This window comes from Chionomys nivalis, chromosome 26, assembly GCF_950005125.1.
Source record: "Chionomys nivalis chromosome 26, mChiNiv1.1, whole genome shotgun sequence".
NCBI classification, from domain to species: Eukaryota; Metazoa; Chordata; class Mammalia; order Rodentia; family Cricetidae; genus Chionomys; species Chionomys nivalis.
The window spans coordinates 22,516,997-22,542,250 of NC_080111.1; the positions used below are offsets into that span (position 1 = coordinate 22,516,997).

The 25,254-nt window shown below is 47.1% G+C and overlaps 1 pseudogene; it reads right to left on the reverse strand.

The window, feature by feature from the left end:
• Nucleotides 1-1,742: 1,742 nt before the first annotated feature.
• On the reverse strand, nt 1,743-8,540 carry LOC130866775 (branched-chain-amino-acid aminotransferase, mitochondrial-like; annotated as a pseudogene).
• Between the last annotated feature and the right edge of the window lie 16,714 nt (nt 8,541-25,254).

The following is a 25,254-nucleotide window of genomic DNA, read 5'->3' on the forward strand; positions in this document are numbered from 1 at the left end:
AGTATTTCCTCACTATTCTCCCTTCCTACATTTTGGAATGGTAATGGATATCCTGTGGCATTATATGTTGGAAGTATGTGACCTGTTTTTTTGCTTTTGATTTATGGGGAATTATAGCTAAGAGATAGTATGAGCCTCAAAAGTGACTTTGAACTTTGGACTTTTAAACATTGTTGAGACTGTGATAGACTCTGGCGGCTTTTTAAGTTGGACTAAATGCATTTTGTGTTATGATATTGTTACCAGTTTGTGGGGGCCAGGGAGTAGAAAGTGGAGGCTTGAATGTGGTTGGCCACATAACCTGAGAGCGAGAGGCACTATTAAGGAGGTGTGGCCTTGTTGGAGTGGGTAGTATTTGGTTGGAACCAGTTCACCCTTGCTTGATCTGGGAAGTTCTATTCCTCTCTCTCTCAAACCCTGCCCTCTCAGAATCTCCAACAAAGAAAAGGCACCAAAAGGCCCAGTTCAGCATTCTTGGCCCCTGAGGGGCTCCTCCCCTGAAAGTTGCCAGCAGCCCAATGACCCCACCGAAAGTAGTCAGTTTTGACTATAGTTGGGCGCAAACCCGACTTGTGGCAGGACAGTCATCATCCCTCAGCCTGAGCTCCCTGCTTTAGGTAAGGTGTGTCCTGCCCTGATCTCTGGGTGGAGTTTGCTTTTGCTCAAATAAACCTGTTCTTTTCTTTTACTTTTTCAGTTCGGCTTGATCTGGCTTACTGCACTGGCGGAGAAAGCTATTATTGTGACACAGAAAAACCTATTAGGTATGGCCTTCTCTAAAAGTGTGGCACTGTGGAGCGGGCTTTGAGGTGCCCTGTGAGCAGGCTATCCCCCAAACCTGCAAGATGGAGGGACTCCCACCTACCACTCCACCATCTTGTCTGCCTGCAGGCCGCTGCCGCTGTGGTCCCTGCCGTGTCTGCCCGCAGGCCGCTGTGGTCCCCTGCCATGTCTGCCCGCAGGCCGCTGTGCTCCCTGCCATGTCTGCCCGCAGGCCGCTGTGGTCCCTGCCATGTCTGCCCGCAGGCCGCTGCCGCTGTGGTCCCTGCCATGACGATAATTGACTAAGCCTCTGACTGTTAAGCGAGTCACCCTAATTAAATGTTTTACTTTATAAGAGTTGACGTGGGTCACAAGTGTCTCTTTACAGCAATAGAAACCCATATGAGATAAGCACACCTACAGATACGGCTTTTGATGTCAGATGGGAGCAGATGAAGGCAGAGGACCAGGCTGGGAGGGTCAGGCCGAAGGGAACACAAGAAGGACAGAGCAGTCAAGGACTTCAGGAACAGGACTGGGGTGCCAATGTCCTGCAAGAAGGGAAAATCGTGACAGATGTGGTGTGGCTACTCTCAGGTTGCACCGAATAATCCTGTAAGTGGGATTCGATGCTAAAGTACAGAAGGAACCCTCAGGTCAGAGACCCCTGTTAATGAAATGTGCTGAACCCTCAGGATCCCAGGTGGCGCTGTTAACCTGACAATGTCTTGTTCTTCGACATTTTATTTCAAATTGCAGCAAGGACAGAAAGGGGGGGAAAAAGCATCATGGGGAGCAGCGGGGGAACTGGCCTGATAACGGAGATAAGAGAATATGTCAAGTTCCCCCTGAGAAGCAGCGGAGGGCTGAGCCCTGAGACCCAACACTTGAGGCGGGGTTCACATAGTCTGGGTCCCACCCTTAAGGCTTTGGAGTATAGCAGTGGCATCTCAGCTGTCCGCCCAGACCTTTTTTCTATGTCACATCTCGTGTGTGTCTGGATTGGATGCTATAGATCCGCCCGATCTGATCCATGAGGGCACAGCCGGCAGCGTCCACACAGGAAACATCCAATTGTGGGCCCTGGCTCCGTACTGCAGGACGACAGAGTTGGGGCATTGAGGCAAGCTGCACTACAACTCCCAGCAGGCTCCGGAATGTCGCAACCCCACGAGCTGAGCCCCAGTGCCTTATAGGAAGTGTAGTCCTAGATCCGGAGGCTCGCCCACAAGTCCATAGGGACAGCAGGCAGGGAGTTGCAAAGCCTTGAAGGTGCTTGGGAAAAAGGCATTTTTAGCTAAATGTGTAGTGCTAGGCGCCAACATGGGGCCAGTACCCAGTCACCTCAGGTCCAGCTCATTGGGAAATGAGCACAGAGGGCCGCTGGAAGCTCCCTTGGCTCACACGAATGGGTATGCTCCAGAGACTTTTGGTAGGAAGCCTTCCAGGTCTGGGGAGGGAAAAGGAGGAAGGCTTGCCACATCAAAGGGACAGCCCATGGCCCTAGGGAGTCGTTGGAGGCTCATTTTTGGGACCAATGGCCCAGAGGTTCTTTCATCAGGACTCAGAGCCGCAGAGACTCCTGAAGCACAGAAAGTTCCCGTGCTTCTGCCCACAGGTTTTCATTAACAGAGTCGCTACTCCTGAGCTCACCGGAATAGCCTTCAGCTCGTTCTGGAAGCGCAGGATGAGCTCTGGCCGGTTCTCCACGGTGGGAATGTGGAGTTGCTGAGAAAAGAAGGAGTGAGGATGGGGCCCTTTCTTTCTTTCCCGCCAACCCCGGCAGCTCCGGCTCACCCTTGCCATCGTACAGGATTTGATGCACTGGGCAGATCTGACAAGTGGTGCCTGAGCCAAAGACTTCCCGCTCGCGGCCCTGCTCCAGCTCCCGCCCGCTTCTGTTGCTTCATGGTGACCTTGCGCTTGGCCACCCGGAACTCACCTTGCGGAACAAAGGGACAGAAACACTGCAGTCCCCAGACTCCTGCCCTGCAGCCGACCACCGTCACTCTCTCCCTAAGGCTGCTGGGAAAGACAGGTCTAAGCCATGGGACAGGGAGCAGGGGACATGGCAGCGGGGCCCAACTTCCACCACAGCTCCACAGCTCAGGACTGTGGTACCCAAGTCCTAGCCAGGTCCAGCAGGCTTAGACGCACCACTCCAGGCATGATGAGGCCATCCAGTGTGGGGATTGCTCAGCTCCAATACTAAGTCAAGGATGACAGATGGATGTCACTGCCTCCCCCCATGAAACGACCTCCCCTTTCTCTTAGAAGCAACCTGCCCAGGACCTGGAGACCGTATACCCCAGTAGGAATTAGGCAGACCATCCTACAGGGTGTGGGTTGGGTCATTGGTAGGCTCACCCCTGTCCTCGTGTGTTCTGAGAGGACCTGAGTAGCCTCCCTGTGTGGTCATACTTCCTTGTTTTGATATGCACAGTAGCCAGCACCTGGCCTGCCCTAAGGAGGCTCAGGTACTTCCTCACAGTATCCTGTGCCAAGGCCTTCAGCAATACAGAATGGTGGACCGGGAGGGTCAGAACGGGAACTGAGGTGTGGTAGCCCCTGTGTGACTCGGTTTCCATCTGGAGTCATTTCTGCTTTATAAGTCCAGTGGCAATGCCCACCTCATTCCCGATCAGCACAGGCCCCACGTAGAGCTGCTTCCATGGCCGTCGGGAACCCAGTCTTTGTCCACTTCAAGGAGCTGGCAGATACCCTCCAACAGCTCCTGCTTGTCAAAAGTCACGGGTGGATCCCGTAGGAGTCAGGGGTCCAGATTCGCTCAGCCACCCTCTAACCTCTCTCCTTCTAGGGTAGGCTGGCCACTCCACTGGCAAGCAGAGGGGCCTTGCAGAACGTAGCATCCTCTCCATGTTGAGCCATGGCTGGAAGAGGCGTACCTGCTGGTCCCCGCCTTTGTATGCTTTGAAGCCTTCAGAGAGCTGCGGGGGACAGGCAGGGCAGGGGTGTGGGGACAGGCAAAAGGAGCATTGCTCAGGGCTGTGTCCCACAGCATCAAGATAGCAAGAGACACATCTGTACAGATGGAGACAGAGAAGGGCAGAGGGACAGAGACACAGGCGTGGAGACTTCAGAAATTACAGGGCAAGGCAGCTGTGGAGTTCCAGCCTATTAACTCAGCTACGCAGGAGGAGCGCCGTCACGCTCGGTTAAGGCAGCCTTAAGGGGAGCCTGGCACACAGGGTAAGATGGTGTCTCAGAATCACCCCACGCAAGGAAAACAAGGCTCATCTAATATACAAAGTTCTCCTACACAGTTTTTAAAGTCTATCCTAGGGAGCTGGAGGAATTATCCAGTAGTTAAGAGCTCTGGCTGCTCTTCAAAAGGAACCAGGTTCGATTTCCAGCCCCTAAATGGGAATTCACAATGAGTAACTCAATACCAAGGGATCAGGTGCCCTCTTCTGGCCTCTGCATGCACAGCGATACACAGACACAAAAACTCAAACACACAAAATAAAAATAAATAAGTCGGGAGGTGGTGGCGCACGCCTTTAATCCCAGCACCTGGGAGACAGAGGCAGGGGGATCTCTGTGAGTTCAAGGCCAGCCTGGCCAACAAGAGCTAGTTCCAGGACAACCAGGGCTATATAGAGAAACCCTGTCTTGAAAAAAAAAAAAAAAAAACCAACAAGACAACAGAACCAAACCAAACAAACAAGCAAAAAAGAATGACCCTGCCTCAAAACAAGGATGGAGAACAATTGAGAAAGACACTTAGGTCAATCCCTGATACACACAGGGGATAAAAGCCATTCTGAGAACTTAAAAAAGCTCTTTGGCTATTGGAAGAACTCTGGCAGTTGGGCGAGGCTTCTTTCTGGGCAAAAGGCTTAGGCAGTGAGGGTGGAAATTGGTACAAGATCTACAGAGAATAGTTTAGTAACGCTGTTCAAACTGGGCGCACCTGCCCTTTGACTCACTAGAACTAGAAGTTGGGCAGAGACACCCTTGCCTTCAGAGGAAATGCTATGGGCACCTGGCTGGTATTGCAACATGCCTCATCCTGTCTCTGGGCTGGAAAGAAGAAGACAGATGTCCAACAACAGGGGACTGCCTGAGGAGGCCTCTGTCAGTCAGAAACGATGCTGCAGCAGCCAAGACGGGCAAGGCTCTGGATGGAGCGTCATAGGAAAATAAGGTTGCTAGTCTTTCAACTCTAGCTTAGGGTTTTGTTCATTAGCCCTGGCTAGCCACAATGTCACTGGCGCTCTCGTGCCTCAACTTGCTGAGTGCTGGAATTATATCACTTCCCACAGGGCCTGAGAACATCTTACTATATCCAGGCTGGTTCTGTCCCTGTTCAGACTCCTCCAAAGCGCCTCATCTCTGTGGTCCTGATGGCATCACAGGCCTCCTCTATTCCACTGAGACCCCCCATGTTGCCAACCCAGCTCGTCTGTCTGTGTGAGCATCTTTGCCAGGGGAACCCCACTTCCTTTCAGAGCACAGAGTTTCAACAAAGTCAAAACCTGCTCATCTCAGGAACCAACTGTCACCTAGTTTGGGTCCCAGAACACAGGGGATCTCAGGAAAAGGTGACACAGAGGAAGTAACGTGCAATGGAACTGGAGATACAGACAGCTATAAGCTGTTTGGTCTGCATATATGTCTGCGTGAGGGAGTCAGATCCAATGGAACTGGAGATACAGACGGCTATAAGCTGCTGTGTGGGTGCTGGGAATGATACCTGGGTCCTCTGGAAGAGCAGCCAGTGCACTTGGCCACTGAGCCACCTTTCCAGCCCCCCATCCTGCTTTTTGTTTGCTTGTTTTGAGACAGGGTTTTATTGTATAGTCCTGGCTGTCCTGAAACTCACTCTGTTGACCAGGTTGACCTCGAACTCAGAGATCTGAGTGCAGGGATTAAAGGTGTGCAACACTCACCCCACAGCCCAACCTGTTCTTTTGAGACAAGGACTATCATTAGGTTCTGGAGTTTACCAGTTTGCCAGGACCCTCCAGTGTCCACCTCACCAACAATGATATTTTAAGAGTGAGTCGCTGCACCTATTTTTTTTTTCGACTGGGTTCCAGGGATCAAACTCAGGTTTTCATACCAACTGTGCCCGTGGCTCCCAGCCCTCAGATGTGTTCTTAATGGTGTGGTGACTGAGGGCTTCTGGGGTGAGCTAAGAGTGACAGCCCTTCTATGTCTCTGGTTGGTGACATGAAGCTCCCCCACCCTCCACCCTGCATCAGACACTCAGAGTATGGGGAAAGACAACCCACCTTGGGCAGGGCGGCCAGCATGGAGAGGCAGGAGCAGAGGGAGCCAAAGTGTTGCTTTTTTTGTTTAATAGAGTGAGCCAGAGAAGCTGAACAATGCGGAAAAGAGATCCTGAGATGAAGAAATGAAAAAATTGGAGGGCGGGGGGAGGGTTATTCAGTTGGTAGAATGTTTGCCTAAGACGCAGGAGTCCCTGGGTGCCATGCACCATGCCCCCGTGTCTGCGCTCTGCGCTGGCACCCAGTTCGCGAGCTTCGGGCAAGGGGGCTGGAGGTTAAAATACACAGACACACACAGACAGAGAGACAGCGACACGGGTCATCCTTGAATTCCCCAAGAATGCCCCCCTTTATTGTGTTCAGGGGCAGATTATATAGGGATAGCCACGCCCCAGCCAAACCCACCAGAAACCACTCTCCTGCCATCAGGAACTCCTGAAGGTCTCGTGCTCAGAGCAGCTGTAGGCACTCAGATCAGGGGATTACAAGAAATTCAGGATCTGGGATCTCACTGCTCCCAACACTCTGGGTTTATTTCTTGCTGGCCGCACACAAACCCTGCAATCCTAGCTCTTGGGAGGTAGAAAGGGAAGATCAGGAATCCGAGGCCATGCTTGACTTTGTAGAAACTTTGGAGGCAGCCTGGGCTTATATAAGACCCTATCTTAACGATAATGAAATAAAGGAGCTGGGTATGGGGGAGGTACACCTTTAATCCTTGCACTGGGGAGACAAGGACAGGCAGATCTCTGAGTGCAAAGCCAGCAAGAAGAAGAAGGCGGAGGAAAGAGGAGGAGGAGGAGGAGGAGGAGGAAGAAGAAGAAGAAGAAGGAGGAGAAGGAGGGGGGAAGGAGGAGGGGGGAGGAGGAGGAGGGGGGGAGGAGGAGGGGGGGAGGAGGGAGGAAGAAGAAGAAGAAGAAGGAGGAGAAGGAGGGGGGGGGAGGAGGAGGGGGGAGGAGGAGGAGGGGGAAGGAGGAGGGGGGAGGAGGAGAGGGGGGGGAGGAGGAGGGGGGGGAGGAGGAGGGGGGGGAGGAGGAGGAAGAAGAAGAAGAAGAAGAAGAAGAAGAAGAAGAAGAAGAAGAAGAAGAAGAAGAAGAAGAAGAAGAAGGTCAAAATAGATAGGAATATAAAGAGAGAGAGAGAGCTATTGAGGTGACCTATTGGGTAAGAGCACCTGTCCACAGCCTGAGGACCTCTGCACAGGCACCACGACCCATGTGGGCCCACACACTACGTGCACATCCTGAATAAATACAAATGTAACAGGGAACGGGGCAGGTGAGCAACACTAGAGAGAGGAGGCAAAGCAGAAGCAGAGATCCAGGCAAACATATTCTAAACTTGGTTTGATGCTACGCACCTAGAGTCACAGAACTCTGGAGGCTGAGCAGGAAGATCATACGTTCGAGTCCACACTGAGGTAAAGAGATCTGGGAAAAAGCAGGTAGAGAAACACCACACAGCCTCGGGACACTGGTCCAGAGATTATTAGCCTGAACTGGTCACAGAGCCTTGGTGACAATACAGTGCCCCCTTTGCCTGCCTAGGACAACTCTAAGGCCAGCAGTCTTGGCTGAAAGAACACCCCACCTCTAACTACATTATGGGATTTAAGCCCCAAGGGGGCACCTGAATGGCAGGTGAACTACAGGGATGAAGTGTAAAATGTTAGAAAGAAATTAAAGGGGAGCCAGATGGTGGTGGCGCACACCTTTAATCCCAGCACTTGGGAGGCAGAGACAGGTGGATCTCTGTGAGTTTGAGGCCAGCCTGGACAGGCTCCAAAGCTACAGAGAAACCCCGTCTCGAAAAACAAAACAAAACAAACAAAACCCAAAGAAATGAAAGGGGAGTGTGCAGGGCAGGGCGCCATCCTGTGACATGGTAGTGTTCCCTTCATGTCCCGGACAGACCTGAACTGCTGAACCCCGACACAGCCCAGGTGACTGTAAGACCTGAACTGCTGAACCCCAACACAGCCCAGGTGTCTGTAAGAGGTCAGGGGCGGTCTTGTCACAGCTGCATTCTCCATCACAGGTCAGTGAAGGACTAAGATCACTGTGCAGTGCTGTCCTGACTCAGGTAACTGTCCCCTGCACTGTGCTCTCTATCTAATCCCAGCACTGATCTCATAGCCCTGGCTGCCCTGATTGCAGCCTGGACATCCATCAGTCCAGCTCTCTGTATGACAGCCCCTGTCACCTCACGACTGTCCCTTGCAGAGCCAGGAGCTGTTCTAAGACAATGTTGTTTCCTGCCCCATTCCAAACACAACACGTTTCCCCTCTACAGCCTAGGTTGTTTCTTTCAGACCCAATGTCAGTCTAGATAGTCGTTGCCAGGCCCTGGTCAGCAATGTTTCCCTTATACTCCCGGCTTTCACCGCGTGGGCACTTACCACTGGGCACTCCTAGCTCCGAGCAGGTTCGTTTTACAGGGTAAAACTGTCTTCCTCAGGGTCCAGATCTGTCCCATTAGAGGTGACTGGCCCAGTATGGCAAAGTTGTACCCACCCAAGGCCATCGCGCTGTTAGAGCCTAGATTGTTATCCCAGTGCCTCACTGGGGGATTCTAGGCAGGGGTTACCACTGAGCCACACCTCTAGAACCTAACTGGAGGATTCTAGTCAGGTGCTCTACTACTGAGCCAAATCCCTGTTTCTCGCTACAAGTTGCTCCTCCCTCATCTAGCATTTCCCACCCCCAATTTCCGCCTGTACCACCTACCTCCCAGGGTTTACCCCAACAACGCAGACTTTCTACCCACTTGCCGTTCATCCTGCAGTCATAAAAACAACTTGTATCCGGAAAGGAAATATCGCATTTATGTCCTGTTCTTCACACAAGTCTGTCCACACTAGCATCGTCTCCTTCCCAGCTACCTTTATGCCACGTGGGTATTCCTGACTCCAGAGAGGGTCCCAGAGCCCTCCCAGCAGAAGCCAGAGGTGCCAACTACTATGACAGGAGTGTAGTTCTGCTTCACCTGGGCGGCAATTAAAAGGCCCACTGGGGAGAATAAATTAAGTGGCAATCGGCAGATAACGAAGAAGGCGCAAAAGCGCCCGTCTTTGCTCTTGGCCCCGATGGGAGAGTTTTGCGCTCTTTGCCAGTGTGGTAGTGAGGTGTCTGGAGGAAGAATCTTGAGGACTGAAGTGGCCAGGAGTTGAGACTTATGCACCAGGGGGAGGAGGCTGGGCCTTGTTGTGCTGGGTTTGGGACTGAAGGACACCATGGGGCTACTCTGGGGAAAGAAAAGGCCCTGGACACTCCCCAGATTGAGCACCGGGTGCAGCAGCTCCCCGCCCCAGCCTCTCAGTCTGCTTTGACCAGCTCACCAGCTGACGTGGACACCATATCAGCTCTCATCCAAGGCCAGAGCTTTAATCATGGATACCACTCTTCACTGCAGAGGCAGAGACCAGAGAGGGTTAAGTCTCTGTGGATGGGGTCCCTCCCATCCTCTTCTTCCAGGTAGGGGACAGCAAGATTTAGCACCAATGAGATTAGTCTCAGCCGTCTCACAGACACTCCCCACACATGGGCTCTGTGAAGGTCAGTTTGTTACAGGTTGTTAATAACTCAGGACTATATGAGGGAGGTAGTGTGACATGCACATACACACAGACAAAGACTCATGAAATAAATAAAAAGATGTGATTTCAAAAATCAGAGCTGGAGAGATGGCTCAGCAGTTAAGAGCACTGGCTGCTCTTGCAGGGAACCAGGTTCCATTCCCAACACCCACATGATGGCCGAGTTCCAGAGGATTAGATTCACCCTTCTAAATGCAGTGTGCATAGATATCATGCAGGCAAAACACTCATTCACTTAAATATAAATACATAATATGTATTTTTAGTGACCTTACTGCTGAAGCTACAACACACTTTGGTTGCAGGATATAGAACTGTTCTGAAACCTTCATCCTTGCTGGCTGTTTCCTGCCCCCAGGAAATGTTATGCAGGTCACTGGGAGAGAAAAGCCACCAATAGATTTACCTATAAGTGGACCTTGTTTGCTGCAGAACTGATCTGTCAGGCAAGATATGCCCACAGGTGCAATAGTGGCATTAACATCATGGGAGTACCTAATTGCTTTCTGCTTGGACGTGAAGCCAGTTCTACACAAGAGAACTCATAACTAACACAGTAAACCTGGCCAAAAATCTATGGCTCAGGAGGTCACAGGCTCCAGGAATGCACTTCCCACAGGTCAGCCTCAGTCAAAGAAGCTTGCTTCCTCTTTTGTTTTTGTTGTTGATGATGATGTTTGAGACAGAGTCGAGAGAGAGAGAAGGAAGAAGAAGAAGAAGAAGAAGAAGAAGAAGAAGAAGAAGAAGAAGAAGAAGAAGAAGAAGAAGAAGAAGAAGAAGAAGAAGAAGAAGAAGAAGAAGAAGAAGGGTTTAGACACATAAGAGGCACCAGGACACACGGAAGAAGCAGAATGGGTGGTAAATGACAGAGCATAGATTAATAGAAATGGGCTTAAGATTAATAGAAATAGATTAAGAGCTAGTTAAAACAAGCCTAAGCTAAGGCCAAGCTTTCATAATTAATAAGCAGTCTCTGTGTCATTAGTGAACTGTCTGGTGGGACACAGAGAGATTCACTATATATGGTGCCCAATGTGAGGCACAACCTCATGGAGAGTGAGCTCATTAACTTCGCAGAGCTGCGGTGATAAATATGGCTTTTACCACTACTAGTTGGCATGAAGCTAGGCTCTCGGGAACACTCAGGCCTCCAGAGCTGAGTGCTGGAGGGCCTATCTGGCACCTAACAGTTTAAGCTTTGGCTTATGCGGTCAAAGAACACGGTGGATACTTAGGAAAACCAGGTTCAGGGGGAAAAAAAGAAAAACCTCTAAATAGGTACAAAATGCTTTCAGACGTGCTTAAATGTTGCTGTTCTCTGTTCCATCAGAGGATTGTGATTTGTGAGTCTACCCCTAAATAAATAACCCTCTATTTTTCCTCAATTCTGAGCTAGTGTGGGATTTCTTTTAAGCATCCTTCTTCATCTGGCACATGGATTCAGACTCCACACCTACCAGGTGGATGGCCTGAGGGCCCAACTGGTCCACAGCCCAGAAAGTCTCCCACCCTGGCCTGCTTGCCTTGCTTTTACCTAAGCGGTTTTTTATAGAACCCTTGCCACAGCGGAGCTTACTGCTTGTGGCGACTTGGAAATTTCCCAAGTGCACGCATGCCCCCCTGTCCCTACTGCTGCGTTCCCTGGCGTGGTTCTCTGGTGCGGTTGGTTCCTTGCCATGTGGCAACTTGTGCAGCTTCCGGTTCGTGCTCCCTGCCCATGAGTTATTGGTTTCTTGCTCTGTGTATGGAATTGATTTAATTGCTTTTTTACTTATGGTTTTTTGAGACAGGGTTTCTCTGTAGCTTTGGAGCCTGTCCTGGAACTAGCTCTTGTAGACCAAGTTGGCCTCGAACTCAGAGATCCACCTATCTCTGCCTCCCAAGTGCTGGGATTAAAGGCGTGCGCCACCACCGCAAATTCTGCCAAATATTCTAGGCCTGTAGACCAAAGATGGATACTCCAGCGCTGCAGAGGAACACATTGGGTGACTGTCCAAACAGTCAGCTGCTTCTGTCATCTCTGTAGTTTTTTTTTAAAATATTTATTTATTTATTATGTATACGACATTCTGTCTGTGTGTATGCCTGCAGGCCAGAAGAGGGCGCCAGACCCCATTACAGATGGCTGTGAGCCACCATGTGGTTGCTGGGAATAGAAGTTGTTTTCACTGCATTTCCTGCTTACTCAGTACTTTCTCTGAATTTGCCAAATACGTAAGGACTAAACATTGTGAATGCAATTCTTACTTGGTAATTGTTCTTTTTTTATATAGTTTTACTCTGTTAGAATTAAAAACCTTTCCTTTTTATTTAGACAAAAGGGGAAAATGTTGTGGGATATTTATAGACTATGTGAAGGTGTATTGCTATGATTGGTTTAATAAAGGACTGAACAGCTGATAGCTAGGTAGGAGGTGTAGGTGGGACTTCTGGGCAGAGAAAAAGGAAGTAGGAGATGAATCTAATCACATAAGGGACACCAGGAGACACGGAATCAGGATGAGTGGTAGGTGACAGAGCATAATTTAATAGAAATGGATTAATTTAAGTTATAAGAGCTAGTCAAAAAACAAGCCTAAGCTAGGGCCAAGCTTTCATAATTAATAAACAGTCTCCATGATATTATTTGGGAGCTGGATGGCAGAACAGAAAAAGACTTGGTAAATGCCCCTGCCTCCTGAGTGCTGGGATTGAATGTGAGCTCCACACGACTCAGTGAGAAGCTCCTGCCTGCAGTGTGCGACAGCTAATGTGAAGACTAAAATGCTGAGAACTAGGGACCGCCACGTGCTCGGGCCTGGATGAGAGATCTATACAGCAACCCTGTGCGACGGTTCAGGGATTATATTATGAGAGCATGTCTCAATAAATTATAAAATGAAATAAATAGCTGGGTGTTCATGGCACACACTTTTAATCCTCACACTCAGCAGGCAGAGGCAGGTAGATCTCTGTGAGACAGAGGCTAGCCTGGTCTACAGATCAAGTTCCAGGACAGGCTCCAAAGCTACACAGAAAAATCCTGCCTTGAAAAATCCAAAATAAAAATAAATAAATAAATAAATAAATAAATAAATAATAGAGGTTACAAACTCAAAGTTGAGGCCCAAAGAGCCAGGAAAGAACACCATGGAGGAGAGGGCTGGCCTACCTTGGGGGCCATACAGGTAACTGCCTCCCACAGGTGGGGGCGGGTAAACTATGGAGACAGATCAGCCGTTAGCATCCTGAGGTGTGGGACTGAGACCATCACCTCAAGTTCTCGGTGGCTCTCAGAGGCAGAGGCAGAGCAATGGCATGTTCATGGCATGGCACCCCACCTCTGGGGGTGGTAGTGTGCTTTTTCTCATCTTGTCTAGTTCTCCCTTCCCTTCCTCCTCCTCCTCGCCCCTCTCGTTCCTCTGAGTTTTCTCGTGCTGTTCAATGCCCAGCCCTCATCAAGCTAAGAAAACGTAAGCACTGTGCAGAACCCTGAACTAGGAGAACACCTTCGATTCCATGGAGGAGATGGTGTGTGGGGGTTGTACAAAACGCTGTGGTCGGAATGCGGTGTGGGAAGCCTCAGGAGACGTGTTCTGCTTTCGGCCGCCATCTCTGGCCCATCCTCCACACACCTGGGAAACATTGTTAAGTTCCGTCTGTTCCTTTCGATTGCTGTGGGCACTGGAGCTGAGCAGGCCCAACCTGTTCTTACCACTAAACGTGACCACACACCAGCACCCTCGGAGCCTCCTAGCAGGAACCTGAGAGGGTCCGTGGCTCATCCCACCACTCACTCCACCATGTCTTCTCCCCTTCCATGTTGTCTCAAATTCAGCAACCTCAGAGGCTCTGTCTGGTCCACTCCATCCTGAGACAACCACATAGTTCACATCGTGACCATCTCAGCTTGCCTAGGAATGAGGGGACCCTTGTGACTGTCCCCGGTTGTCACATGCCCTCCGGTTCTGTAATATCACTTCTGTGATGAGACCCTCCTAGGTATAAGGGCATCCTGACCACCAGGGCCCCTTTCTCTCTTCAGGGCCAGTGACAGTAAGTGTGACCAAAATATTATTTTGGGAACAAAACCCTCCCCATGCCTTCTATCTCTTTTTATTGTCTTTTGAGACAGGATCTCACTATGTATCCTTGACTGTCCTAAATATAGACCAGGTTGTCACTATATAGACCAGCTTGGCCTCGAACTCGTCAGAGATCTGCCTGCCTCTGCCTCCTGAGTGTTGGGATTAGAGTTGTGTATCACCACACCCAACTTCATGGCTCCTATTGCTCATAGAAACAAAACAGAGGGAGAGATTTCTGCACTCATGGGGATGAACTTCTAGGGAGAGCCTTGTGCTGCAGACTGATCAGTGATTTCAGCATGGAGCATTCTAGAATATGATTCAGAAGATCACGTTATAAAGATTGACCTTCAACTCCTGATCCTCCTGCCTCTACCTCCTAAGTGCAGAGATAACCGGTTGCAGCGTCATGCTTGCTTCACGTGGTGCTGGGGATGCAAGCTGGGCAAACATTCTGCCATCTGAGCCCCAGTTCCATCTCCTGGGTTCTTCACATCCTCTCCGGCTACCTCCAAGCAGATCTGGAAGGCTCTGGAAGATTCTGAGGAGGCTGTAACTGCCCAGGGAGATGTGGATCTGTGCTTATTTATTTTCTACAAGAACGGGATCCTTCTAGAGCAGTGGTTCTCAGCTTTCCTAATGCTGACCCCTTTTTAATAATGTTGTGCTGACCCCAACTATAACATTATTTGGATGCTACTTCATAACTGTAATTTTGTGATTTTTATGAATCTTAATATTAGATACCTATGTTTTCTGACAGTCTTCGGCAACCCCTGTGAATGGGTCATCCGACCCCCAAAGGGGTTGCTACGCACAGGTTGATAACCGCAGTTCTAGAATCATGACAGGAAGCCAACAGGCGCGATACAATGTGCTCATGATGAAATGAGGGACACACACCCATTGCAACTGTGCCTGTTTCACCTTGGTCGGGGTGTATGTCCCCAGTAGGTTCAGCTCCAGCAGCTGGCAAAAGTCCTGGGCAGAAGTCCTCAGGCCACTGCGCAGGTGGGTCTAAGGGGAAGAGAGGAGGGAGGCCAGGCCAGGAAGGGAGGAGGGAGGGAGACGGATCAGCGGAGAGGCAGAGAGCTAGGGAGCAAGCCAAGGAAGGCGGCTGCATAGTGGTGTGTGCAGCGACAGTCTCTACAGAGCAAGCATGCTGGCCCAGGCCTGCCATGCCAGGACTAGGGCACTGAACCACGTCCCAGCTCCTATCTGTTCTCCCCACTGTGGAAAGTGAATTTCCCTGCACTCCCACAGCAGTATTTGGCTGCATGGCACTTGTTGAATAAGCATGAACCTAAGAAAAGAGGGACACAGATAACAATGAGCTCCCTGGAACTCTAAGAAGATTTACCGTGATGGGAAGAAGAACAGCTAAGATCGGGAGCCCTGCTGGCCAGGGCCCGTCCTCTACACCCCAACTTTGGAGGGGACTCTGGAGGGCCTGGGTGCTCTCTGAGCCTCCATTTCCATGGAGATGCATTGTCTTACAGTGCAGCTGTTAGGCTAATGGAAACCTCCCAGACTGCCTCACCACCTGGAGTCTGATAAGTGTGCCTGGGGTGTCCTTGTCACCAGCAAGGGCCTGGGCCTTCAACAAAACAGGAGCTACGCAGGCTCTTCTTTTGTTTCCACAGAGGATGAGAACCTGTGGGATCTTCCCATACTAATGTGGTTTGATGGACTAAGATCCCAGGAAGGTGGCCATAAACACCCCACCCCCCAAATTACTTCACCCAACTGCTGACTGAGATGAACCCAGCACATAGGATACACCATAAAAACCTGATTAACAGGGGCTGGAGAGATGGCTCAGTGGTTAAGAGCATTGCCTGCTCTTCCAAAGGTCCTGAGTTCAATTCCCAGCAACCACATGGTGGCTCACAACCATCTGTAAAGAGGTCTGGCGCCCTCTTCTGGCCTTCAGGCATACACACAGACAGAATATTGTATACATAATAAATAAATAAATATTTTTTTTAAAAAAAAAAAAACCTGATTAACAGCATCCCCAATCAGCAGGAAGTAGTCTGGAGAAGAACTAAGCCTATATTCCCAAATATTGTTTATAAATGTTTCTTTACATTTAAAGGGGGCTATGCTATAGAGATTTGCATTTGTATGGATCTTGCTTTATTGATACAAATTTAAGGTCAATTTTGTTATATATATATTTCTGCTTGTATTTGTGCAGCTCATTTAAAATTGTAATGTATAATTAAGAAATTTAGGTTAATAGATAGTTATCTATAATAGTCAAGTTTGCAGTCATGTTAGATTTTTTTAATATTTATTTATTTATTATGTATACAATATTCTGTCTGTGTGTATGCCTGCAGGCCAGAAGAGGGCACCAGACCTCATTACAGATGGTTGTGAGCCACCATGTGGTTGCTGGGAATTGAACTCAGGACCTTTGGAAGAGCAGGCAATGCTCTTAACCTCTGAGCCATCTCTCCAGCCCTCATGTTAGATTTTTCAGATGTACAGAGATGTGTTTCAGATGGATAGGGATTCTTCAAATCTTTCAATGACTACATAATATGGCATTTAAAATGTTTTAATAACTTAAGACTTTTCATGACAATGAGACACATCTGCTCCTCGCAGCACTGATCTACTTCAAGAGGAAGATGGGCATTGAGGAGGCTCTTTATGGAGTTTGTTTAGCCATTTGGGCAAAAACTGCTCTTGCTTGGACTGCATAATGAACTGGACATGCAGGACCCACAGAGAAATGACTGTTGAACTTGCCTAAAGGTGAGATGATCCTTTGGGGTTTCTGCTTCATGAAAGATCTTCCAGACATTATTCAGGACACAGAAGAAAGTTACCAACAAACTGCCAATAGAGGCAAAACAGTCTTTCAAATTTTCTGCTTCATGGAAAAGTCTGCTGGATACTATGGGCCTGTAGGCTGAAGATGGATGCCCCAACAGTACAAAAGAACTTTGGGTGACTGTCCAGGCAGCGAGATGTCTCTGTCAATTCTAGAGTTTTAAAAGTTGCTTACAATGCACTTCCTGTTTACTTAGGTGATATTATATCCTTCTGGGGTCTTTGATGGAGTTGAAAAATTTATAGTTATAGTTTCCCTTAGTTATGATAAAAGATAAAGTAGATATAAATATTGTAACTATAATTCTTGCTTGACACCTGTTTTGTTATATGTAATTTACTATGTTAAAATTAAAATCTTCCTTCTTTTTAAACAGAAAAGGGGAGGTGATGGGGGATTCCCCTCTATGCTGTGATTACCATTGGTTAATAAAGGAACTGTTTTGAGCCTATAGCAGAGCTATAGGGGAACAGAGCTAGGTGGGGATGACTAAGCTGAATGCTGGGAGAGAGCAGGAGGAGTAAGAGAGAAGCCATGTAGCCCTGCTGAAGCCAGACGGAACTTTGGCCAGTAAGCAACAGTCATGTGATGATACACAGATTAATAGAAATGGGTCTGAGGGGAGAACAGACAGCAGGTGATGAGCGAGGACAGGCTCGGTGGAGGAAGATGAGGTACAGTGAGATGGGAGGGGACCAGGGTCACGGAGGAGGTCGAGAAAGAGGAGAGAAGGCAGGAAGGGAGACCAGAGACCCGAGCACCACGGTGCAGTTGCCGCCTGTCATGGTCATGGTTTCCATTGCTGTGAAATACACTATGAAAAAACACCGTGACCAATAGCAACCTGGGGAGGAAAGGATTATTTCTGCTTATAACTCTCAGGTCATGCTCCTTCCCTGAGGGAAGACAGGACAGAGGCTCAAACAGAAACCTGGAGGCAGGAGCTGATGCAGAGGCCATGGGGGAACACTGCTCACTGGCTTGCTCCCATCTTCGCCATGAGGGTCCCTCTTCCCCAGTGACTCTAGCTTGTGACCAGCGTGCCACTGTAGAAGACTGTGAGGGCAGAAGACCGGGTTTCCAGAAGAAGTGTCTGCAGACCCGGGGGTAGGGTAGGGGGAGCAGTCAGGCAGAGGCAGGGACAGAGAGAGAGACGTTTATTTCTCTTAGTGCAAGATTTTCAGCTTCTGTACCTATGCGTCTTTCCTTACTGACTCAGAAGCTTGGTTGGATGCTGCCCCCTAGTGGCCATTTTTGGCACAACAAGCAAAATGATTCTACACTATTTTCCTTTCTTTTAAAGCAAACATCGTTTTCCAAATTGGTAAAAAAAGAAGTAGAAATCACAGCGTCACCGAAGAACAGAAGGCTGTTTTAAAAACAGTGACGTCGGAAACAGCCCACAGCGGTCAAGGAGAGGTTGCTGGCGCCCAGATTGACAGCTGGGCTGGCTCTGGCTGAGGAATAGCACCAGAGTTTTAGAAAAGTTAGACCTATGACATTTTTTTTTATTTTGTGCGTCTGTGCGTTTGTGCATGTGTTTGTGTGTGCGTGTGTGTGTGTGTGCGCGCGCGCGCATAGGGGCTAGAGATTAAAATTGAGTGTTTCGATCACTTTAAAAATTATTATCATCATCGTCATTATTATTGACAGGGTCTCATTAAGTAGTTCTGGATTGCTTGGAACTATCCATGTAAACCAGCCTGATCGCCAGCTCATAAAGATCCAAGATCCGCCTGCCTCTGAGGCTGGCATGCTGAGATCAAGGGCGTGTGCCACTGCGTTTGGAGACTGCCTTATGTTTGAGACAGGCTTTCTCTCTGGAACTCGGAGGTTTATATTTGGCTAGACTGGGTGAGCAGTCAGCTCCAGGGGCTCTGTCTCTGCCTCCCCAGCCGTAGGATAACAGGAGGACACGCCACTCAGCATTTTTGCGTGGGTTCTGGGGAACCGAGTTCCGGTTCTTATGATGGTATGGAAAACATATACTGATTGAGCCATCTCCCTGACACCCTTCATCTTTCATTAAAAGCAAGGAACTGAGAAAACCTCTTAAAATTCTGGGAAGTGTTAAAGGAGACAATTTTAGTGGATGAAACTGTCCCTGGTCACTTGAGCACAGCAACAAGGAAACAGCACCAAAATATCCAATACTATAACTTAGAAACGTTTTAGCATTTGGGGTTAACATTTTTTCCTCTTTAAATCTTGCTTTCCTGCACTAGTCCGTCCATGTTTGTTGACAATTCTTTTTGCGATCGTTCTGTCGAAACGGCACTGTATATACTTTCTCAGTTGAGTCCGTGTCCATTTTTCAAAAAATGCCTCTAGTTTTGCAGTGGCTTTGCCTCTGCTTCCCTCTGCCCCCCGAGTTGTTGGAGATAAAGCCCAGGACCTCCAGCATGCTCGGCAAGAGCTCGACCACGGAAGTAGACCCTTAGGCCCTGGATTCTTTATTGTTCATACAGTCTCAGCCTGCTGTTGCTTGGGTATTGGTGATGGTTAGGCGCTCTGGCAGCCGGGAGCCCTGGACCATGACCCAGCTTTATTACCGTCTCTGTGAACTCAGGTCGCAGATGGTGAGTGAACATAAAAATGTCCTCATCTTACCAGAGGCTACCTTATTTCCCAAATCACCATTGTAAGGTCTGTCCGCATCCAGCACATGCAGGTGAAACACTCGGCACAACACTAGGTACCCACAGTTAATACAATCTTAGTAATGATTCCTACTATGTCCTCGGTCTCGGCTATTTCAGGTCTCATGATTTATGTTGCATAGAAAAATTCTCACAGTCGCTAGACCTGCACAGAGATTACACTGTGAAACAAAAGCATGCTTTAGTTATTTAAATACGTATCGTATTTAAAAAGAAAATCATTCCCGAGGCTGTTAAGTGGATGTTTTTAAACTTCCGAAGGGTTAGAGCACCACCTTGTGGCAGAATTGCAGTACGACAGCTGCAACAAAATGCTTTGACTTTGTAACAGGACCCTCTGGACTGGGAGGTGGCAAATCCCTTTTCATTCAAGGAGAGGTGAAAAGTGCTTCACTACAAGAAGACAGTCGTAATCAAACCCTCCTGAAACTGTCTTCGTCCTTCCGATTTTCCCCAGGCCAGGAGGAGGTTTCCACTCTCCGAAAAACGATGTCGTTTCCTTCAACAACTAAAGGGAAAATGCACTTTTAAGCCCTTTATGGGATATAAACTTGTGATTGGTAGACATTTTCTCAGCATTTTGTTCTCCATGCTTCAGCCACTACTGACGTGAGGAACGTGTGAACTCCGTGGATCCGGCTCCGAGTTCGGATTTCAGAGGTTCCTCTGTTGGAAGGAGACAGCAGCAGATTGCGAGGAGCAGGAAAACAGACTACCTCCTTGAAAGACGGGTCTTGTTTTTATTTGGCTATTATTCTGGAGCTTGCTCTGTAGACCAGGCTGGCCTCAAACTCACAGAGATCTGTGTGCCTCTGCCTCCCGCGTGCTGGAATTATAGGTGAGCGCCATCATGACCAGTCCTGTTAATTCTTCATCTTCACTCTCTTCAAATTCAGATTTTGGATTCCTCTCAGGTACAGACTTTTCTCCTCACCCAGCTAAGCATTTTTGACAGGCGGTGTTTGCTGTGTGATGAGGGGAACAAAGCTCACTGCATAATAGAAAACATTTATGAAGATTAAAGGAAGGACAGGATCACCTGGCCCTGCCAATCATATGCAAATATTAAGAGAACATAGCAAGCATTTTCCCCCTTTCCTCACCATCCCCCCTTTCCAATGAACATTTTTAGATATCTGCTAGAAACAAATTGTTGTCTTGACCAAAGCGAAAGAGCCTCTTCCAAGCAGGCTTGTGGCTGTTGAGAAAATCTGAGGTTCTTCTTGGGAGGTCGGCACTAAACTCTTTTAGGTAGGTAGACTAGCTCTCCTTACACTAACTTGGGGTGGTGGTGGTGGTGGTGGGGAGCTTCTCTAGGCTGTTCTTGTAAAAGACTAAACATCGGAACTCTATCTCAGCCACTCAACTCGATCTTGGAAGAAGATGTCTCGGAGAATACAGAAACAAATGTAACAAACCTTCCTTTACAGAAACAGATACCTTGCTGCAAGCGCCTGCACTGTGGGGAATCGCTATGAAGAAACCATGTCTGTATCTGAACCAGCTTCCCCAAGAGCTTCTTCTCTCCTTCCAAAAGCTCCCAGAGTTCCACCCAGGAAGTACGTTCTGCACCCGCCTTTCCTGTGGGTCCTGCCAATTTAAGTACATCTCTTCCAGGTGATTGCATTTTCCTAGTTTACCACTTGCAAACAGGGACATTTCTCATCACTTTTTGTGGGTGAATGGGTTCAAGGTGTCCTTTTCAGGGACTGAGAAGGGGGTGCGTTTGCTTCGGTTTGATTCAGCACAGTCCTAGGAGTCAGAAACTTATAGTATATAACTTTATAACCAAACAACAGAACCACTGAGACAATGTGTGTTTTTTTTTCAATATGGCAAATACTTTTTTTTTGCCTTTGTGTTTTTTTCCCAGTAATTTGATTATAGTGAGATTGTTTTTATATGATAGTAATGCAAAGGTACCTCTTTGAGTTTTGAATGTATATGTATCAATATATCTATGCTTATTTCCTTCAAGAGGAGAAGTAGCCCCGTGTTCAGCTTGTACCAACTGTTTCTTTCTGCTGTGAAATAGCAACTGTTGACCAGTCACTGCGTTTCAAAGGGTAGTGGGAGGACACAGCTTGACTTCACCAAGCTTTAATCTGTAAATGTCACTTAAATCTATCAGATAGCAACACCTGAAGTACATCATGGGAACTGCTTCTGAGTCCCCAGTACAGTCAATGCGTTCGCTACCATCCCGCTGCATGGGGCCTCCTGATGACTGGACTAAAATTAACAAACTCAGAGAACTTAAAGTTACTGATTTTTCAATCGCTTCGCATTACTTTTTCTTCTTAAAATTCAGTTAATGACTAGAATTTGAATTTGATTGATCTTTTTTTTGTTATGCATCCTCTTGGGAAGTCCTAAAATTGTTACCGCTATCATGGAATTTACCAGAGTGTTTGAGGTTGTATTTGCATAGTTAGATACAAAATAATTTATAGATGACTATTGTCTCTTTTTTAATAAAATGAAAAATTTGAAAAATGTAAAGAAATGTTATTTGCACAAATGAGATGATCACAATCCTATAAATATTGTCCGATAAACATAAATCAATCAATCAATCAATAAAAGGGCAAGTCCCTAAGTAGACAAGTAGGGTTTAGCAACACAATTCTAACCTGAAAATCTCAAATCCTCCAAATGCAGAAAGGGAGCCAGGGCACAGGATGTGTGGTTGTTGGAAAAAGGCATGCCAACAGCAAACACAAGAGCAATCCCACTTATCAAAATTATGGTATAATTGTTTTAAAATCCACACAAATTTCATGAATGATTTTAATTTCATTGTTCAGAATTAATGTTCCAAAGTCAAATGTTTTATCCCATAGGCCTGTGCTTGCGTTCCTGGCCAAGGTCCCCTTACTTACCTGAGGAATTAATCCAGGCTGGTTAGAGGGTCCATAGCCAAACATAAGCTGTGGAAATTTTATTGGGAGCAGTCGGACTTTTTGTATCTTCACCAGAAAGAGAATTTAACGGCAACGGCCGGAATCAATGCGGCCATAGTTGGCAGAACCCAATGACATTCGCAAGCTATACAGGGCGCACTTGGTTCATGTCCGAAACCAAACGTTCCATCAGACTTCCATGTCCCTTTGCTGCTGGGGATCAGACAGAGGAGCACAAAGCAGCATGATGCTTCACTGCCCGAGGGAGTGTGCTGGTCTAGCAAGAACTGCGGAACTGGAAGGACAAACTTGATGCCCACGAATCATAGACTTTTTTTTTAAACATTTATTTATTTATTATGTTTACAATATTCCGTCTGTGTGTAATACATGCAGGCCAGAAGAGGGCACCAGACCCCATTACAGATGGTTGTGAGCCACCATGTGGTTGCTGGGAATTGAACTCAGGACCTTTGGAAGAGCAGGCAATGCTCTTAACCTCTGAGCCATCTCTCCAGCCCTGAATCATAGACTCTTAAAAGCCTATGACGATGCTTCTGAAGGCAGCTGGGCCAGGCCCCGTCCATGGTTCTCTACAGCCTCCAATATGTCATTAATGTGAAGCATATTGATAGTTGTTGGTAACGGTGCATGGAATTATTTCTCTTATCAGATTCCAACAGTTCAAATGTATTTTTTCACTCATTGACTTGTCTGATAGCACTGATCAGCTAAAATTAATTTCAAAAATCCATAAAAATTCATATAAAATAGTGAACCAATAGCAAGTTCAATAGCACATTTCTGTTTGGTTTTAATGAAAATCTTCCGAGCACACTTTGACATTCCCAAATTACTTCTCACCCCGCAGGTATTCAATTATTACTCTATGAACATGCAGATCAGTAATGGTGTCATTAATGGATCTCACCACGCTATCAATTAGAAAGAGACCGCCCTTGAAGTTGAATATAGGGTGGGGTATTTGCTAATACATAATTTTTTAAAACTTCGAAACCCCTGATAGTCTTTCATACAACGTAATTTGTAACAATTTTCTCATTTAAGACGTGTATCTTGGAAAAATAAAACTTCCAAAGATTAAGTGTAATATGAAAATTAAAAATCCTTGGTCCTGTATTGATTCGTACTATGATATGGGGCTTCATATGTTTCGGTATTTTGTATGTATTCATTGCTTGTTCTTCCATGTGAGACAGGAGTCACCGTGTTGCTCAGGCTGACCTCAAACTTCTAATCTTCCTGACTCTGTCCTGAGTGCTGGGATCAACGGACAAGGGCCATGTCTCGACAAAAATACTTGTGTCTTAATATCAAAGATTGTTACAAAGGCACTTGTGCGTATTTGTACATTGGAAATACGGTGCTCAGGGAGGTGATCACATAGGAAAAAGGAGACAAAAAAGTAAGGATTGTACAGAGTGCAGACGCACAGTTACGTGAGCAGGATGAGAAGCTACTTCCGAGGGTGCTAACCGCCACTTGGCCAGTGACGAACCAGTCTCTCATGAGTATCAGGTCCTCCCTCCTTCAGCCTTCTCTGTAACCTGCTAAGTTCCATTAAATACAACCAGAAAGTGTTTCCCAGGTCTATTTCTCAGAATGTTATTGGTGAGAACAATCTGGAAAACAGTTATGACAAGAGGTCAGCCAGGTTTCTTCCTTCTATTTCAGTTAATGTCAAGTTTATTTTTTAAGAATATGTATTAAGGTCATGTAAAAAGGTTGAATTTATAATAGTCACTCAAAGACAATTCTTTTCTCTCCATCACTGGTCTTTATTCTATCACCCATATTTTAGGGTCTCCTTTAGTCTAAAACATATCGCTTTTCAGAGGGTCTGAACTATACTCTTTTGTGTTACAGACAAAATATCTTTGTTTGCTTTAAAATGGTACAAGCAGAGTAGATCCAACTTCCATGTTTATAGAAACCCAGACTGCAAGGATTGACCAATACCTGTTTATTTACTCTGTTTTGTTCAGATAGTAAATAAAATTCTTAACGCTTATATTTCCAATCATTATACTTTCCTTGTGTTATCATTCTGACCCTCAAGTTAAAACATGTCAGATTCAACCATCAGCGTTATAGCCACTGTTTATGTCAAATAGTAATAACATCAAAACTTCAATTCCTATGAATTAAACATATTCAAAGTACATTATTAACATATTCCAAGTTTGGCTCTTAGTCCTAACTATCTCGGGATCAGGCAATTGCAAATACTACCTTGAATTGGGTAATGTTTAACATACTGAAGGCAACGTGCCTGCAAATGTGACACCCGACAGTTGTTGACAACAATGATGAAAGAACAAAGATTGAAGAACAAAGAAGAACTCTGTTCAAGCAGGAAAGAGGAACTGGACAGAATACACGAGACAGATCAATAGCAAGGAAATCAGGCCAGCCGTGTTTCAGGTAGAGCACCTGTGCAAACAAAGTGATTTTGATCTCGATTGCTTATCTAAATGTATCTGGGTCTCAGTCTTTATTCTGTGGGAGGAGACACACTTTTGCATCCCACTTCCCGAGGACCCTGAACAACTGCAGAGGCAGCAGCTCTGGGCGTTCCTTTGATGTCTGTACTAAGGAGGCCTTCCGAGCACAGCTGAAAGTGGGCTGTGCCATTATTGAAGGATACCATTAAAGCCAGGAAGCCAAAGCCTGTTGCAGCAGGCTAAGCTACTAATTTATTTATTTTACACATTAAAAGAATATCGAGCTAACCTCAATAATGTTCAAAGGGTCTCTGCTTGTTTACATGGGAGCTAACTAAGCTCTGGGCCAGGATTGTGTTTTATTCGTCCTGTCGAGTTTTAGTGATTTCTTTGAATAAAAATTTTAAAGGGCCAACTTTAAACATACAGTGTTTCATTTAATCCAAGAATAGATTCTTAGAGTGGACTAAAATTACACTCAGGAAAAGCAACCATCAACAGCGCTCAATACTCTGACAGAATGCGGTGGACTAGAAAAACACTTCTCCCAAATTCCAAACCCAACTCCACATGTCTTAAATTCTAATTCCAACTAATTTCTCTAGTACACATTTTTCTATTTGACGTTTGGATTTGCACGGAGCCTGAAGTGCTGACGGTGGTGCAGGAGAGCCATCTGTGTCTCTCCACGGGCCTGTGGTG